Source organism: Balaenoptera acutorostrata, chromosome 14, assembly GCF_949987535.1.
Source record: "Balaenoptera acutorostrata chromosome 14, mBalAcu1.1, whole genome shotgun sequence".
In the NCBI taxonomy this organism is placed as follows: domain Eukaryota; kingdom Metazoa; phylum Chordata; class Mammalia; order Artiodactyla; family Balaenopteridae; genus Balaenoptera; species Balaenoptera acutorostrata.
The window spans coordinates 22,460,313-22,479,012 of NC_080077.1; the positions used below are offsets into that span (position 1 = coordinate 22,460,313).

Genomic DNA, 18,700 nt, shown 5'->3' on the forward strand with positions numbered 1-18,700 from the left:
TACTGTGAGGCCATGGACAAGTTTCTTAAACTCTTGGGGCCTTAAGTCCTCTCTAAGGGAGATAGTAATGGTACCTGCCTCATAAAAGATTTAATGAGAAAATACACATAAATCACTTAGTACATTGCTGGAACACAAGGACTCAGTAAATGTTGATTGTTTATATCATTCTATGTGATGATTGTTTCAAACTCCATTACTATTTCTAGATCTTTCATTTTCTTAAGGTTTTCAGTAGTAAGCCCAAACTTTTAAGCTTCCTTTTTATGGAAGTCAGAGTCTAAACAGAGTCAAGGCTGCCAAAACTATCTGCTACATCTTATAAAGAGATAAGATAATGCTTGTTTTATGTGTGTGGGCCTCCATATGAAAGAATCACAACCCTAAATCTTGCCAGACCGAGGGCAGGTGGATCCCACTCTTGGCTGGGAACCAAAATCCTATTACCAGGCCTTATTTATTTCAGGCCTGATAAAGATGCTTCTTCTGGGTGATTTTTTTTTTTTTCTCAACTCTTATTTAAAACATAAAGACCAAGGGAGTTGGAAACCTATAAATTAAACTTATAAAAGAAGTACAGTGCTTCTATTATTTTTATGTTTCCCAGAAACTGACTTTATAAGTCATTTTCAAAGTTCTAAAGAAACTCTTTTTTCCTGAATTTTTCATCACATGAATGAAACTGGGTTTTCAGTTATAATCATGCAACACAAACCATCACATGAACATTAATATGTTTACCTTGGTAAAATTTCTTGTCTACTCTTTTTAGGACTTCTTTTTCATGTCGTAACTTTCAGGGTGGGGATCACTGAGGGGCATGACCCCAGACTGAGCGGGATGAGTTAGTCATGAGGTACCAAGCGTGTGGGATGTCAGTGGACCTTTTAGGGGGCTGTTCAGAAATCCTCCTGGTACATCACCGGGAACTTGTAATTGCCAGGTTTAGGAATTGCCTCCTCTTTGTCATGAGCAATTTCTTTCATCTTGCACAGTTTAAATTTGGTTGTGATATTTCCCGGTGGAAGTTGTTATTAGTGCATGGAGTTAAAATCTGTTTTAAAATAAGGGATTTAAGTGGATCATCTGTAAAGTTTTGTTCAGCTTGAAAATCCTATGATTAAAGTTCACCTTTTTGCCTTTTAGTAGTTTTACTTTTAAGATTTCTCCAGTTTTGTGTGATTTCTTGCTGATTCCTTTTGGTTCCCCAAATCAATAAATCAATATTAGTAGTTAGTTAATTGTTGAGAATTTGAAATTTTACTTTAACGTGGTCAAGTTTTAATTATGTCTCTCCACTGTGGCTAAAATATAATCTTGTTAGAACACTTTTTTTTTTTCCAGGACTATAGCTTTTGAAAGGTCTCCCAACTTCAAAAATTAAACAGGGTCAAATATCTTCCATTTTGGAAGTAAACAAACAAGCAAACTGAAACCAATAATCTTAATGGCTTTTCTAGCTCATACGTTACCTATCGTATCTTATCAACTGCATCACGGTTTTGGCCACCTGCTTTAGAAAGGAATCTCAGTAACCTCTTAATTTTGAAATTCAGTGAAATCTTTTAGGTCTTTGCCTTTTTTACCTATTTTTGATGTATATTTGACACTGTTTATCATTTGATTTTTTTCTCCACTTGGCTGTGTGATGCTGTGACCTGGTACCCACCTCTGTTCTCAGCCCCTTCCCACACTCCTCAGTCTTTGTGGCTTTCCCCAAAATGCAGCCCTTATGCCTCTTCTCTCTGTAGCTTCCCAAACCGTTGACAAGGCCCATTGTTTCAAGTATCACCCTAGATGCCAATGATGCTAGTGGTCTTCTAAACTGGGTTTTCAGCTCGCATATTCTTGTGGGTTTTTTGTTTTTTTTTAAAATAAATTTTATTTATTTATTTATTTATTTTGGACTGCGTCGAGTCTTAATTGTTGCATGCGGGCTTTCTCTAGTTGGCGGCGAGCGGGGGCCACTCTTTGCTGCAGTGCGCAGACTTTTCATTTTGGTGGCTTCTCTTGTTGCGGAGCACAGCCTCTAGACGTGCGAGCTTCAGTAGTTGTGGCACTTGAGCTCAGCAGCTGTGGCTCACGGGCTCCAGAGCGCAGGCTCAGGAGTTGTGGCGCACCTGCTTAGTTGCTCTGTGGCATGTGGGATCTTCCCAGACCAGGGCTGGAACCCCGTGTCCCCTGCATTGGCAGGCGCATTCTTAACCACTGCACCACCAGGGAAGCCCTCTTGTGGGTTTTATATCTATATGTCCCGCTGTCTGCTTGGACATTTCTATCTGAATATTCTTAAGGCACCTCAAACCTAGTTTGTTACAAAATGGAATATACTCTATTTCCTCTCAAACTTGGTTTTCTCCTTGTTTACCTGACAAGCTTCTGCTGATTACTCCAGGTCCATTTCAAGTGTCTCCATTCTCAGCCCTTCCTTGATCCGTACACCTCACTCTCCTGTGGGCCTTATTATAACTTGTACTACAGCACTTTTCATGCTACCTGCAAGCCAGGTATTCGTTGAGATCAGAAAACACATTTGTGTGCCTTCGGATGCAGCACAGTGCCTGGTGTGGGATACGTACTTGGAAAATGATTGCTGAATATGTTAACAGGTGACAGAAACTGCAAATTATAGATATTGAAATAGGAAACAAAATTTTTATTTCACCAGGCAGAAACGTTTGTAAGTGATTGGGTATTAAAAAGGTATTTTCTAATAGTTTTGTAGAAAATGAAACCTTTGTTGATTAGATGTAGCTCCTAGGACTTCAGAAGGGAAGAGAAGCCTATATTTCCTTCCTAGACTCATGGTTGACCCGGTACTTGCACTTGGTTTGAATGGAGACTCATTCATGGAGTCCTGGTAGCAGGTGTAGTTTTTTGAGTGGTTTTCCCAGCTATTTCAAAAAGCATCTGAATGCACAGAGCAGAGCTCAACTATCTGCTGGGAGAACATTTAGGTGTAATTTTTTCCTAGATGCACTTCCTCTCCACTTACTCTTCATTCCCAAATGGGGCTATGTGGGTCAGGATACGGGGATGATATATAGGCTTCTGTTTACTTAGGCAGAAAGTAGTGAAAAATCACGGTTTAATTTACAGAGTGCTAACCCCTGCTCCATCCTCCCTCCCTGCCCCCATACGCACAGATAAAATTGTGTATCTGGGTGGGCTAGTCACACCCATTTAAAATCATCTCTAAATCCACTAATATTATTCTTTGGTACGAGTAGCTTCATCACATTGCATTGAAGGAGTATTAAAAAAAAGTTTCTTATTGGAATCTTTATGTTGTTGGGATCAGCTTCTAACTAAATGGAACAGGTATAATATTAATGGATTAATCCATGTTAATTTTTAAAATAAGAGGTCTTAGCAGTGAAGACTCATCTCTGAACGTCCTGTATTTAAGATTAAGTTCTCTGCACTGTGATACTGGACCACTGCAGAATTATGTTATGTAACTATTTCCCTTTTGGCATTCATAAAAACAAGAAATATGTCTCCAGAGGTCATCCCACATTGAGCAAAAATTTTAAATACATGAATAAAAATTCCATCTGGCTTTTTTAATACTTCACATAGATTTGTCTTTTTGTTGTATTTTGTAGCCTTATACTGGCTTCGTAGTCTTTTATGAGGAACAACAAACACAACATCCTGTTTTTATAATATCCAGCACAAATCCCAGTGGAATTATTTCAGAAATAGCTAAGGTTCTTCCTATATCAGTTAGCAGTTTTTTGAAACTTCCATTATTTAATGTTTCTCTTCAAAGTCTTAGAAGTGTAACTAAAACAAAATTGATTTGTGTCCTCAGGCACCGAAGTCCTGCTAAGTGTTAATTGTCCAGGGTTTTTATATTGAGTTTGAAGATAACGGAAGAGCAGTGGTGACCATTTTAAATTGCAAATATTTGTAAAACTCTTTTTGATCTTTTTTTTCCCCTTCCATTTCACGGTTTCATCTTTTCGAAATTCTGCAGGATTAACTTTGCTTATGTTCAAATAAGTTAAAATTGAATAGAAAAGATATTTTTAAAGGGTTGTACTATGGCTTTCGGACTGGTAAAAGAGCCAGAACGATGATTCAGAAGCTGAAAATAACTCTACATTTTATGCAATCAAGTAAAACTCTGTACCTTGGCCTTCCCCACACCGGATTAGTAAGGAGTTGGAAGTTATTCTGCCCCCAGCATGCCACTAGGGATGACTAGCTGGGCTATGACAACCTGCCGCCTAAAGGGAGCATGTGCGGCTGGAAGGATAACCCTGACTTACGGGGTGGATTAGAGTTGAGTGACCTCAACTCATATTCATTTCCTCGGAAAGGAGAGCTCACAGGGCCCTTTCTGTTCTAAGCAGTGTTTATGCAGTGTGGGTTCTCACGACGGCAGCCAGTCACTCCAGTGGCCTACGTGTGCCGTGTTTCCCTGTGATGCTTGCTTCCTTGAAAGGGCTTCGGTTCATTCACAACATTTATCCTGGTCCTGAGGAATCACATTTTAAGATTACAGAAGGGAGAGTGGTTGATTAATTTTTCTTTTACTCTCTTACAGATTTTTCTTTCTTACTTTGTTTTCTGTATGTTTCTATGCAAAAAGCTATACAATAAAGTGGGGAGGAGAGAAGATATTAATTCCTGAATGAACTCCCATTTCTGTTGAGCAAGTAGGGTCAACTTTTCCAGGTAGAACATTCTAGGTCCAAAAGCTGAGTCATCTTTGTGACAAGAGTTCGATGCCTCACCGTAAGTAAGTTCTTGTTACTCAAAATGAGACTCTATGCTGTGTCCTGTCAAATAAATAAAACTGTCAGGTTATAATTAACATGCAGTGCTTCTCTAATTAAACAGAATTGATGGGAAATATCTGGGAGGATATTAGCAATGGAACAGTGATGTTTGCATTTAAATGATCTTAATTACCCCTTAGACTTAATGCCCTATTAAGATGGACGGGAGAATGTCACGTCTCACTTAGCCCTATTGTTTGAGACAGTGGCTGCAAGCTGAAAAGGACCAGAGTGCATTCACTTGCATTGTGGTGTCTGCTTTTGCAGACAGAAGGTTTGGGAATGTATGTTCTTTGCTGTTCTTTCTTTCTTTCTTTCTTTCTTTTTTTTCTTCAAAGGAAATTAAATCACATCCCTGACAGGAGAGGGTAAAATCTCTGAGCAGACCTCCCCAGTGCTTGGAATTCACAGACGCTACCCTGTCCCAGTTTGCTATTATCCTAAGGCAACACACCCCCCTGCCGCTCTTTGCGTCTCTGGCTGCTCGCCAGCCTCCCAGGGCCTCCGGCTTTGATGTGAGGAGCAGGCTGTCCTCGGGCCAGGCTTTTGTTGCTGCCCCGGCCTGGGCTTCACTCACCCACAAGGCCAGAAGGGATGTCCTGTCTTGCAGTATGCATTTCGACAGCCCAAGTCATCATCAGGGGTTTCTAACCCCCCCCCCCCCCGCCCCCGCCGAGGCAGAGAGAGCTGCCTTTGTGTCACCACAAGTGGCTGCCCCCAGCCGCTCAGCTCGCTCTGCTGGCTCTTGGTGCCTGTCCTGGGGGAGGGCCTCTCTGCCTGGGGGAAGACACCAGCTCTGCCAGGTCGGCTGTCAGTCTGAAGGGCCTCCTTGGCAGGGCTCAGGGGAACCGACCCGACGAGTTGAACAGCTTCCTCTGGGGACCGTGAATCGACCTTCATTTGATCTAGGCCTGGCAGCCCGGTTAGTGAGGACATCAGTTCTGGCTCTGGGAAATCTCTCTTCACTGAACCTATTTCCACCATGGTTCCAGGCTTGCCGTAAGAAGTCGGTACCATTGTAAATTTAACTCTCAAAACTTCTGGTAATATCTGTGGGTAATTCTGAAAGTAGGTGGATGCATAAACACAGAGGATTACAAGGAGAGATACCAGGGAAGAAAATATGGGGCTATGTCTTATGACTAACCAAAAGGCCGGATCCAAGCCAAAGGGAGGGGGGAGGGGAGAGAGAGAGAGAGAAAGAGAGAGAATATTTCTCATTGGTGAACCGTATCCAGAAGGGCCAAGTCGATTCAAATAGAAATGGCCTTACAAAACTGAAAGCAGACCATATCTCATTGTCGTTTAGATGGCACGGTACCTTGCCCTGGATCTGCATAGGATTAGTAATAGCATCTCCCGCAGAGGGGGGCTTTCTTGCTTCTATCCTAGTAAAACCCACTCCCCAAATATACCTCTTTGCCAGCCATTATTTATTCCTTTGTATTAAGTTTTATAATCTTCCAAGTTTTTTGTTTGTTTGTTTTCATAAAGTAAATTCTTTTCCTAATGAGAGTGTATTACATTTTTGGCAGCCAAGTATGAAAAAGATTATTAGCTCTTTTTTGCAGTAGATGGGGAGTGCAGCCTGAAGGATCCCATGACCTGGTCAGGGGAGGACACCTGAAAGGGTTCAGAATAGAAAGGGGAAGAGATTTGTAGAAGATAAACTTCACAGTCGTATTAGGGCATGCCCGCTTGCCTTCTATTTACTATTTTGCAACCATTCATGGGTAACAGTTAATTTAGCAGTCTCATATTAATCTCTTTTTCTTGTCATTAATGGGGATTCGCCTGAGTGGATTAGTGGGGCGTAGGGGAGAGTAGTGGGGGAGTAGGTAACCAGCCGTGCATCCTGAATACCAGGGCCTCATTTAGCACAGCAGTAATGATGAATGTATCTTATGTTCAGGTTTCAAGACTTTGAACTTGCAGAGTTTTGTCATAATCTATTACCTAAATTCCATCTTCCAGCAAGCACAGGGAAGTTTTGTAGGACAGAAACATAGAAGGGACAGTAGTTGTGGTTAAACCATAGTCATGGCATTTAACATTCATGTGAAGTGTAATATTTGCAGGTAGCTCACATAGCATTTCTTATTGTTTACGATAAGGTGATAAGGTTGGCAGTGCCAAAGACAGAACTGGAACTCGGTGAGATTGTTGACCTGCCTTGGGAATGCTAAAATGTACTGTTTCTCTTTCAAATGCTCCCTTCCCTCCTGCAGCTTATAGGTATCCTCATCGCCCTGTAATTTTCTTTAGTAAAAAAAGTGTGGAGTTTGAATTCTCATGTTTATATTGACCCTTGCGAGCCTCTGTTCCTTTTCAGTTGAATCCATTGGACAATATATCCGACATACTGGGGGTTGATGGGAAAAGCTCTCTAAGGAGATTTTAAAAAAAAAACCAAAACTCTAAGGTATAATTCATTAATAATTTCATTCTGTTTCTGGATGTGTTTTCTTCCCATTGTCAGCCAGCGTGGGAGGAAAGGGAAGAATAATGCTGGAGCCGGGGGTGTTGTGTGGGTATGTGCCCTCCAAAAGTATCTTCTAGGAGAAAAAAAGTGTTTATTTTTATAATAAAAGTAGAATTCAAACACTCTGAATAACAGAAAATTATTAATTCTACTGTAGTGAAAAGTTATATCCTAATGCTGTTAAAATCATTAATCATTAAAGACATCAGTTAATCAAAGGCATATACTGCATAAATATGTATACAAAAATGGTAACTTTGTGGTACCAGGCTTAAACATTTCAAATGTCATTAATAACTCTTGATGTTGCCGGTGAAGAAAATTTAAGACTAAAGCAAGATTGCCTGTTGCTTTACTGTCCTCAAACAGCATTGTAATTCCCAAACCTACACTTTTTTTTAAATAAATTTATTTATTTATTTTTGGCTGTGTTGGTTCTTTGTTTCTGTGCGAGGGCTTTCTCTAGTTGTGGCAAGCGGGGGCCACTCTTCATCGCAGTGTGCGGGCCTCTCACTATCGCAGCCTCTCTTGTTGTGGAGCACAGGCTCCAGACGCGCAGGCTCAGTAGTTGTGGCTCACGGGCCCAGTTGCTCCGCGGCATGTGGGATCTTCCCAGACCAGGGCTCGAACCCGTGTCCCCTGCATCGACAGGCAGATTCCTAACCACTGCGCCACCAAAGAAGTTCCCTTCAGAAGTTCCCTTCACCTGGTTAAAAGTGAATTCTGGTTAACATTTCTAATGATGATGTCTGCAGCCACAAAGCAGGTGACGTAGTTTTCTCTTATTGGAACTCCAGGCGCATAGCTCCCTTTGAGAATTGCCTTTTCTGGTCCTGCTGTTTCTCTATCCACATCCCCCCAGCCTGGGGCCTGACCAAGTCCAACCTGCTCTTTGAAGCCCCTTGCCACTATTCTAGCCCTGACTGAACTCTTCCTGTTCTCAATTCCTATTATTCTTAGAATCATTAGCGCACATTTTAGCATTTAGCACTTAATTTTTTAAAAAATCATTTTTTATGGGTTAGCTCAGGGCTAATTATATGTACTTTATTATCTCCTGTAACAAGCAGCCTAGTGTTAGGTACCTTGCAAACATTCTTAGTTGTTGATTATTATTTCCGTTGCCTGGCAGTCAGTAACAATTGTTACAGACTAGAATCTTGCTTCTCAAAGTGTGGACCTCAGTCGAGCGGCGTCAGCATCACCTGGGAACTCCAAGCTGGACCCCACCCAGACCTGTAGAATCAGAATCTACATTTTAACAAGCTCCCCTGGTGACTGATGTGCATCGTAAAGTTTTCATTGCCCTGTTGAGGAAGGTCCCTTTCCCTGGGCGTGGCAGAGATCCCATGAACCTTCAACTAACTTTTACTTTCTGCCAGCATTGTATTTAGGCATCTGATTGTAACCGGGTGGAAACTGCGCACTCTTACTGTAAAAATGAGGTTGTAAATGTGGTCTTTACATAGAAACTGTACCATTTAAAAGTGGCCAGAGGGCTTGTTTAAGTATTCAGGACCGTATTTGTGTTCTGATTCAAGACAAACGCTAGATCCAAATCATTAAAATCCCTTTAAATGGCCTCTTTTAAAATTTCAAACTGAGGAGCAAAAAGTACGATTTCCTTTTTCTTAGTTACCTTTTTTATTGCACTTGAAGTGCTTACACCCACTCAACTTGCTATTTTGAACTCTGGGAAAGAAAATTTGTGGGCATCTTGCAGTCTTTCAGGAAACAAGGCTCAGATTAAATATTTGCCACATTTTCTCCGTGTTTCTTTCTTCAGGGAAGTGGAGAAGCACATCATTCATGCTTTCACTCAATTTGACACAAAGTGTGACTTTCTAAGTGTGGATGGAAAACGATTCCTGTCCTTATTTGTCTACCTTCACACTGATAGATATTCCTGGCTTTTCCCCTCCCATTCCTTCTATTTGTCCTTCTCTTCCCTTTCACCGTAGTGTCTACAATTCTTCATATACCACATAGATTTCATAAAATATGAGATTTTTCTTTTTAGAGTATCTAGGTCCATTAAATCAAGGAAGATAACGTGGATTTAATTATGATGTATAACATTATGTAGACTAATCTCAGTCAAGTTTACATTTAAAATATTTAATTTTAAGTCATTTACATTCCCTGTTGGTTTTTCTTTCTCTGTGAATACACACCTATTTCACGAAGAGCAGAAATAAGAGATATTGGTCAAGATGGAGGGAAAAGAAGGTATTAGGTAACCTCAGCCATTCAGCTTTGTTTTAAATGAACTCAGGGCTTTGTCTTGTAAATACACGAAGAAAATAAAGTGGTTGCCAGGGCTATTATTTTGTGGTGGTTTTGTCCTTTTAGACAGCTTCATTTCATTTTCGTTGAGGCAATTAAGATGTTTTATTTAGGATAGGGCTTAAAATACTTGTCTTCCATTTAATCAGTGTTCACCTACATGTGCAGGATATTATTCAGGGGACCTTGTGAGGAATTAACACAATTTAGTAGCTGAACTTGAGAATGAAGTATTTCCAAGCAAGTGAAATGGAAATGAGGAAAGACACAGAAGGAGGAGACTTGTAGAATGTAAATGTTTATTGAATATAAAAGTTAAAATGTAATAGAAGTAGAGGTGCATTATAATATACTATGTTTTCTTTACATGGGAAAACAGAATATTAGAAAGATGCTTATATATGCGATTCAACACAATTCTATTCAAACTCCTGATGAGAATTGTTTGGGTATGGCTGAATATGGAGGGTAGAAAATACACTTAATCAAATAATATAATCTGGGAAAATGGGTGAGAATTTCTCAAGTATATGTGTGCGTACAAGGAAATATTAAGGAATATTTGAAAAAAAAAGAGACTAGGGAGTAGAATCTAGACCTACTGTGGATTCAAACATACTATAAAAAAATAACAGTAATTAAAACCACCTAACACACACACAAGTTCATGTAATAATGCACATGAAAACTATATAGCACAATGCCCATCACATAACATTTATTAGGTCTGAACAAACATTCCCTTTTAAATATGTAGATCAATGTAACAAAATGAGGAACCCAGAAATGGACCCATAATAACACAATATACACATAAAACATAATGTAGCAAGTTTAGTAAACAGCATTGTGGGAGAATGGGCTTGGTCAAAAAATCTTTGAATATATACCTCACACTGAGGATCCAAATACACACCAGACATATTAACTGGTTAGTATCTAAAAACAAACTTAAGAACAATTTGTATAAAATTTAATGTATACATATATTAAAAGGCCATTTAAATTCATAAGAAAAATTAGGACCTAAATACAGTCAAATTATGTGAATAGAATAATGTAAAATTTTATATTAAAGATGAAGCAATAAAATGATCTTAAAATAGGAGACTATGATCACCATTAAAATAAAAAAGCAATCCTAAAATACCATTTTATATTAAGTAAATCACCAAACAAATTTAATCACATACAACGGTGAGGAAGTTTAGTGAAAGTAGAATGCTCATATTGCCGGTGGCTTTATAGGTAATTTCAATCTCTTGACATCAATATGGCTTTTTATGAAGTCCATAAAAATATTTATACCCTTTGATTTAGTAATTGTATTTCTGTTAGTATTTTAAGGAGAAAGTTGTGTTTCCAGTGTTAAAAATAAATGAGAACATCTGAAATACTCCCACATATAGGAATGATTAACAAAATGACTAAGTAAGCATGCTAACTCTATGGAATATTATATGGCTGGTAAAAATGAGAACTTTGTGAATTACATGGCAATATAGTATAGGTTTATGAAGTGTTAAATGAAAAAAAATAGAATGCCTAATTATGTGTGTTATGAGAGCATCTGTGTGAAAATATGCTTACGTGGGGAGCAAATAAATACTAGATTAGAAATTTTTTTTAATGAAAATAATTGTGTTTGAGTCATGGGATTAAGGGTGTTTCTCTGGTTAGAAATGTCTTCAATGTTGTTATGTATTTATAAGGAAAAATAATCTTTATGACTAAGTAAGGCAGCTGTACTAACTGACCGTTAGGACACTGTTTTCTAACTGTTATTTTGGAGCTCTGCTATAATATGCCCAGACGTTTTGGGTGTGTAAGAGTCTAAGGTATTCTCAGTCTCCTGTTCTCCTTGGCCAGTTTTTCACTAAGTTTGCAGAGAAGTGAGTGGACTTTAACTATGCTGAAGAGGGTGGTATGGCACCTGTGGTATTTGTGGGTCTCTTCTCACTCACTCTGCACCCACTTTCTTCCCCTCCTAAACGGAGAAGCATCTTTAATGTCGTTGGTACTCAGTAAACTCCTGCTCAGTGTTATTGAACTTTCGCCTACGGGAGGCAAAGACGCTCTGTGATGTAAAGGGGAAAATGGTAGCAGAGTAGTCAGGAGACCTGCCTTCCAGCTGTGTGACCTGAGGCAAGTGACTGTGACCTTCTGGGCCTCAGTCTCATCCTCAATACAAAGAGGGTACTCCACGGCCCGCTAAGATTTAAGTACCAGGGCTATAAAGACATTACAGTTCACAAGCTTACTCCAGGGTGTCATTTACGCCTTTCAAGGGCAGTTTTGCGTGCTCCTAAAAGAGCTAATTTACTGTGTTCACTGTTGCAACAGCGCGGACAGCTAAAGTGTTCCCGGGAATGGCCTGGTCAGCTCAGGGAGCCTGGTTCCTGGCTACTACATGGGGAACCAGCCATTCAGCCAGAGAAAGTCACTCTAATCCTGCATTGTAGGTACACCTACTTATTATACAAAAATGACTGAAACACACCAATTGGTGACAAGCATGATCAAATATTAGCTAATGATAAATTACTCCATTGTTTTAGAGTATGTACCTGACTGAAATACAAAGTTCAGATGTATTTAGATTTTCTGATGGAGCCAAACTACCGCTGACTGAAGTGGGTTTTTTTGGTCTTGCTTTTCTTTTTTCCTAGTGTGGTGAGGCAGGCAACAAAAACAAGTTGAAGGCAAGGAGAAGTAGACTCAACTGCTTTCATCAGCTTATAAAATTGTTTTAGGTAGGTACTACTGTATGGTATAAGAATTATAGGGAACCAGCCATCATCTCTCAGGTGTTAGTCATTTCCAAGGAAATGAACACTTCTAAGGAATGTTGTATCATGGTTTGTACACATGAGGCTCCCTTGTCATACAGGCAACATATCTGTACCTTCCGTGTCAGTTAAGGGTGGTCATTTAACTGATACATCCATACAGGTGACTAACATATTTTGTACTTATTGCTTTTGAAGCTTGGTAGGAAGTGCCCATGCCAGCTGAAAAATTCCTAAATAATTTGAAGTCACTGACCACTCAGATAACCATAGTTAGATTTGAAACTAGAGCATACTTGCTATATTGTAGGTGAAAAACCTAAATAAGATATTGGCTTGGTGGCTAGCCATGAAATGGTGCAAGAAATGAGGCAAAAACTACGTAATTGAAGAAAAAAGTACTTTACCAAAAAAATGAACAATGACACAAAGAGGGATTGTAGATCTAGACTCTTATACAGGTCAGTTTCATATTATACATGGAAAAATCAGTGAGCAAAGGATTCTTAAGACTCTTCAAGTCATTCTGCATCACGATGGGATGTGCCCTAGCTTTTTCTTGGGAAGTGACTAACTTAAACAGTATGCTAGCACAAAACCATCATGTAAGAATCCAGAGATTATAGGAAGTTAGTTCCCCAACATCATTTGAAAGCGCCTTTGTAACTCTTTCATAAAGGGCCTGTAAAAGTACCAAAAAATATTTTCACAGCTCTAGATATTCAGCGTGCAAATTATATACCATTTTGCATCTCATTGTTTAGGTGCTATATTTGTTGGTCCAGTGTAATTAAAATAACCAAACCATTTGACATTTGTCTTGTCATATTGATGGCAAGAACCCTAGAATAATAATTATGGCTGTTTATCATTGTTAATGAAGAAGCCATTTGAGACCATATCCAAATGAGTTTCCTAGATAACTATTTCTTGAATAGCAGCAAGACTAGAATCTAGACAGTGGTTGTCTTGGAAGTGAAAACATATTTCCCATGACTACCATGGGTTTCTACTTAGTATAATCATTGCTATTTGTCTTCTCCGTTGGTAGGAACATTTTTTTTTTGTTTTGCTTAGTTGGAGCATCTACCTTCAAATAGTGGGAACAAATCTATTTCAATCTCCTTTTTTTTACAACTGAAGTAACTGTCAATTTTCCTAATATGTGTAGTGAGACTAGGGGAGTGACAATATGTGGCTAATTCCAAATTGCATAGTAAAAAATCATGTATTTATGGCCTTGCAATAGGTTTTTGAACTTTCACTGGAATATAGCTGTGTCTGATGTCCAGGGACTTTAAAATTACTTAATCTACCCTGGGGGGACCTGATTCAGAAGTAGCTGGAAGCTGTCCAATTTTCGGTCTCACTCTTCTGCTCTGCCTCCCAGAATCCCATTTATCTTAGGTTCTGTCAGTTGAGATATAGCTTTCCTTCTCTAAAACTTTCTCTTGGAGCTAAGATAGCAATTTAATATTTGAGCTTCAGAAAAGGTACATCTACTGGTAAAATGAATAGAATTAACTGATATTATTTATGAACCGTAATTAAGCTGTTTATGGATCTTTAGTAAACACTTTCTGTGGGAGACAAGGTATAACATTCTAAGAATGATTTGGAAATTTATGCTAGTGAATTCTCTCCAAATGATCTGTCTGGGTATTAGTTTATATTCCTCAACAGAAATTGCCTGTACCTAGGGCTTAACAGTTTTAAAGAACTGCAACCTACACATTTTCATTGCATCAATAAACTAATAAGAACCAATGAATAGAATTCCAAAGTAGTCAGTTGCATCTTTTCCTCATCTCTGATTTTACATGTCCTAACTGACATTATGTAGTCATCACTTCCGTATGCCAATCAGTACTGAAAATAAACTCTTCTGCTCTTGCACTTTGTTATTTTATTGCTTTTTCTATGCTTGAACATTCTTTTTATTTCCAAACTGGAAAATTTAATCTAGTTGCCAGATGCTTTTGTTGTTTTATAGTTTTAAGTAGCACAGTAACTTAGGAGAAGATATAATAATAATAATCTTGCTTTGATTTCTGTGTTATTAATGTATAGATCATATAATGCTGCTCTGGTTTAAATGCAATTCTTTGTTGTGTTTTTTTTCTTTCTTCATTAGGTGGAGTCTTTGAATTTTTTAAAAGACGATGGTAATCAGATCTACTTGAAAAATTAAGTGAATTGATTTGTTTGGGACACTCTTTTACCAGTTCTTTAACATTTAACCACTGGGTAAGTTGAGTCAAGTACTTTCTATGTGGTTTGATTTCAAAATTATTGGAAAGATCTTTCAAGCAAAATATTAAGCTTTATGTGAAGTTTTGACAGTAATAATTTGAGGATCTCTAAACCTGTGAAAGATGTCTGGGATGCTATCTAAATGAAAATGTTGATAAGTCTTTACCACATCGGCGGAACTATCCTGATTAGAAAAATGGGAAGATTAGAAAATGTTGTCATTTACAGTTTGAAACCAGATCCCTTCATTTACTGTTCTAATGATTATTTGCTTGTTGTAATCTTGAGGTAATGTGAGAATATCGAATTTTACTTTTAGTGAGATACGTGTAATTGTACTGTATAGTATCAGATTCAAATCTAAGGTGTAAAGAATATATTGAGTAAATTAGTAACCCTCCTTATTTTATTTCTTTTTTTGGCTGCGTTGGGTCTTCATTGCTGCATGCGGGCTTTCTCTAGTTGTGGCGAGTGGGGGCTACTCTTCGTTGTGGTGCATGGGCTTCTCATTGCAGTGGCTTCTCTTGTTGCGGAGCACGGGCTCTAGGCGCACGGGCTTCAGTAGTTGTGGCTCACGGGCTTAGCCGCTTCGCGGCATGTGGGATCTTCCCAGACCAGGGCTCGAACCTGTGTCCCCTGCATTGGCAGGCAGACTCCTAGCCACTGTGTCACCAGGGAAGTCCACCCTCCTTGTTTTAAACCATTCTCATTTTGCAGAAAGCTTAGATTCTGTGATAAGAATAGAAATCTTAAGGACTTGCTTAATCCAGCTTCCTTGTTGCACTGTGTTGCTTTGGAACGCTCTTGAGGTAGAGAATTCTTAACCAGGAAGAGTTTAGGCTTTTAGCAAATTCTTGGCACTGCCAAGACAGAATTTAGTGGGAACAGGACTTTGGCTACTGTTAAAATGTCAGTGTAGTAAAGCCTGCTCTGTCAAACAGATTTTTGACATCAGAAGTCTAAATGATACTGATTTTAGGGTTTGGTAATTTTTGTTTTAATCCAGGCAAACTCATGCTTTAATTAACTCTTTACACAGTCACAGAAATTTTGGAAAAAATTTTGTATTCCTAGTCTAGGTCAAAAGATTTTAGTTTCTGAAATTCTAAATTTTATTCATGATTCTAAATTGTGCATCTCGTTACTTAATTTCCCTCTGGATAAACTAGAAGTATTTAAAAATCTGATGAATGATGGTAAATAAGAGAGGAAAGTGTCTAATCATTCGGGGAGCAGACTTCCAAACCAAACTAGTAGTGTCTGCTTTACCTCTGGGCATCTTCAGACGTGGTGGGATCAGGTGATTTTTCAGGGATACTGTCGCATATGGTTTATACAGTGCTGACAACTGCCTTTGCTTTGTCTAAAATAATCTTCCTTGAGGCTGCTTCCCTGGAACTTGATTTGTTAGTGTAGCTTTTGAGCATCCAGTGAGTGCAGAAATATCAAGTGTGGAAACCCAGGGAATCTTTTCATTTGGCCTGTGAGGTTCATTACCCGAGATTCATTTGTGACCAGTAATTTCCATTGTTATGGGGACACGGTGCCATTCGGAACATTTTTTGGATAATTAGAGGGATATAAGGCAGTTAGATCGAAAAACCCATCACGAAGAGAAATGATAAAGTTTCAAAAGCAAAGCCTTAATTTCTTCAATAGTCATAATAGATGTTAGAAGATGAAAATTGATACTCTGAACTACTCACTTAAATGTCTTTGTCTGCCACATTTAATTTTCCTTCTACTCACAAGGATTGGCTTTTACAGTTATTCCCAAGGTACCCCATTGTGTTACAGTTAAATTTCGATTGGTGGGACCTAATTTAAATTATGTTTAGGAAACTGTTCTGTAAGTGCCTCCTGAGAATGGACATTGGCCTTCTTGCTTATCTCACTATGAATTCTGGGTGTCTTTGGTTAAGTCAGCTCTTTGAGGTCACTGTGTTTTAAAACAATTTTTTTGTTAATTACATAAGGACGCTACTTAATTCATAAGGTTATGTGAGGATTAAACTCCTGGCAGGAGGTAGAGACTCAGTAGCTAGTAGTGATTATTGACAGTAGTGATTCATGTTGGTAATAGTCACAATCATGGTTTAAATGTAACAATAATTGTATTTTATTAATCACATGACTGATTCTTTAGCCTATCATCGTGGACATAATAGAAATGTACATAGAGATGAGTAACATTAAACCAAACACTTGGTAAGGAAACACTTCATATGAAATTGGTAAGCTTTTTTCATGCTGTATGCAACATAATCAGCAACTTCTCAATCACTTTACCGCCTGAGCCTGGTCTTGTCCATTGAGCCAAGCAAGGATTTTTCTTTCAAATAATAAATTTTAAAAATTTGTCCAATTTCCCCCACTCCAAATTGGTAGTAAGAGAAAACAAGGTAAAAAAGATAAAAAGGGAAAGTTTGCATGATAAAATTTTACACGATATAAAAGGAAAAAACCCGCATCATTAGAATGGTCTTTCTTTTATGGTACTTTTTGTAAAAGATAATAAATACAAATTACTTTATAATAATGTGACTTTTCATGTCCTGCCATTTTCCTTCAGATAGCCAGGGCTTTTGACTGGTCTTGACCTTATACATTTTAAGGTAATAGTAGCTGGACTATAGACCTTTAAACCAGGTGCACAGATTTATATGCTCTCATTGCATTGGACGTAATTATTTAAGATTTATGTAAGTGGTATGTCTTCTTTAAGCTGAGGAAAGATAAGAAGGAAGGCGAAAATTGTTAGCATTCACTGGATGTGTTCTGCAGAGTCAGGTTCTTTGCTATAGCGGCTTAATCTTAGAAAAGTAAGAATTAAGAATCCCATATTCATTTGAGAAAATCAGGTTTCAGAGCAGAAATTAATTTGGTGAGAATTACATAGTTATGATAGTAATTTTTGGAGTCAGAAGTTATTGAAATCTTACTTTAAATTAGAAAATCCAAACTGTATAACTCTATTTCCTGTAGAAATTGCTGTATTTTGTGATTTCCCCAGACTCAGTGTTTATCCATCCATCTGTTCCTTTATGTTTTTACTTTTTTTGTCATTACTTACACCAGTATGGAAAATAAAATGGGAAACTTTTAATCTATTTAACTTGGGCACATTTTAGTAGGTCTTATAAAGATTTGATGAGGTTGCAGATAAGATTTGCTCTCTGTTCACTGTGGTTTGATACAACTTTTCTTGCTATCACATAAAATTCAGAGCAAACCTTATGAGCTTCAATGTGTTTTGGCCTTCAGTATGTTTCCTTTTATATAGGGCCATTTTTATAGGTTTTCAGATGCATACAGTTCTTCTGTTGGGTCCTTTGTGTTTTAAGGTAACTGAAGAGGGTATCAGTATTTATGACTGAATTTTACTAAACCGATGTGAAACCTATAGACTCGTAAGCTCTTACTTACTATACGGACTGCAGTTTGTTTTGCCACTACAGCCTTTGTGAGTGGAGCCCATTACTGTTAGCTTCTCAGGCTATATGGTTTCACTTTCCCAGAATTATTTTCTTAACCTCTTCTATAATACTGGACTCCTCCTGCTTTGTTTTTCAAGCACTTCACTTGACTATACCTTGATTCATTCATACATTCAGCTTCTTACCCATTCATTTATTCATCATCAGCAAGATTAATTAAACCAGTAGTATGAGCAAAACACATTTTGTTCCTTGAGCATTCTGTAGCCATTTGAAAAACTGACTGAGGGTTACTTTTATGTCATTTCATAGTACTCCTCCTGCTTTTCGTTCTTCCTGTCTCCTTCCTTTAGCTTGCAGTGTAGGATGGCTGTGTGTGGCGGGACCTCTCATCTTTTACTGGCTACATAGAATGCCCTGTTTCTAGGATGACCTGAATTACCATTTGTGTAATGCTTTACAGTTTACCAATGGCTTCCATGTTACATGATCTCACTTAAGGCAAGAACTGTTATGTAGATATAACTTACATTTTATTTTGTATATGAGCAAACAGAGGCTCTAAGGGTTACAGTTGAGTGATTTGCTGAAAGTCACAGCATTAGTGAGTCATGAAACAGGATTCAACCCTGGTTCTCCCAACTACAGGCAATATGTCATTCG

General features: G+C 38.3%; 1 protein-coding gene across 9 annotated transcripts in view; it reads left to right on the forward strand.

The window, feature by feature from the left end:
• The window catches only part of HIVEP2 (HIVEP zinc finger 2), a 193,946-nt gene that overhangs the window by 93,648 nt on the left and 81,598 nt on the right, over positions 1–18,700 (forward strand). For 6 of the 9 annotated variants that reach the window (XM_057527540.1, XM_057527542.1, XM_057527537.1 and 3 more), the window contains one exon: positions 14,482–14,594. The exons of 2 other annotated variants lie outside the window; for them this stretch is intronic. The gene's annotated coding sequence lies outside the window, so the exon portion shown is untranslated. Of the gene's footprint in view, positions 1–12,227; positions 12,312–14,481; positions 14,595–18,700 lie in introns of those variants that run through there. One more of the 9 variants, XM_057527539.1, reaches the window with a different exon arrangement.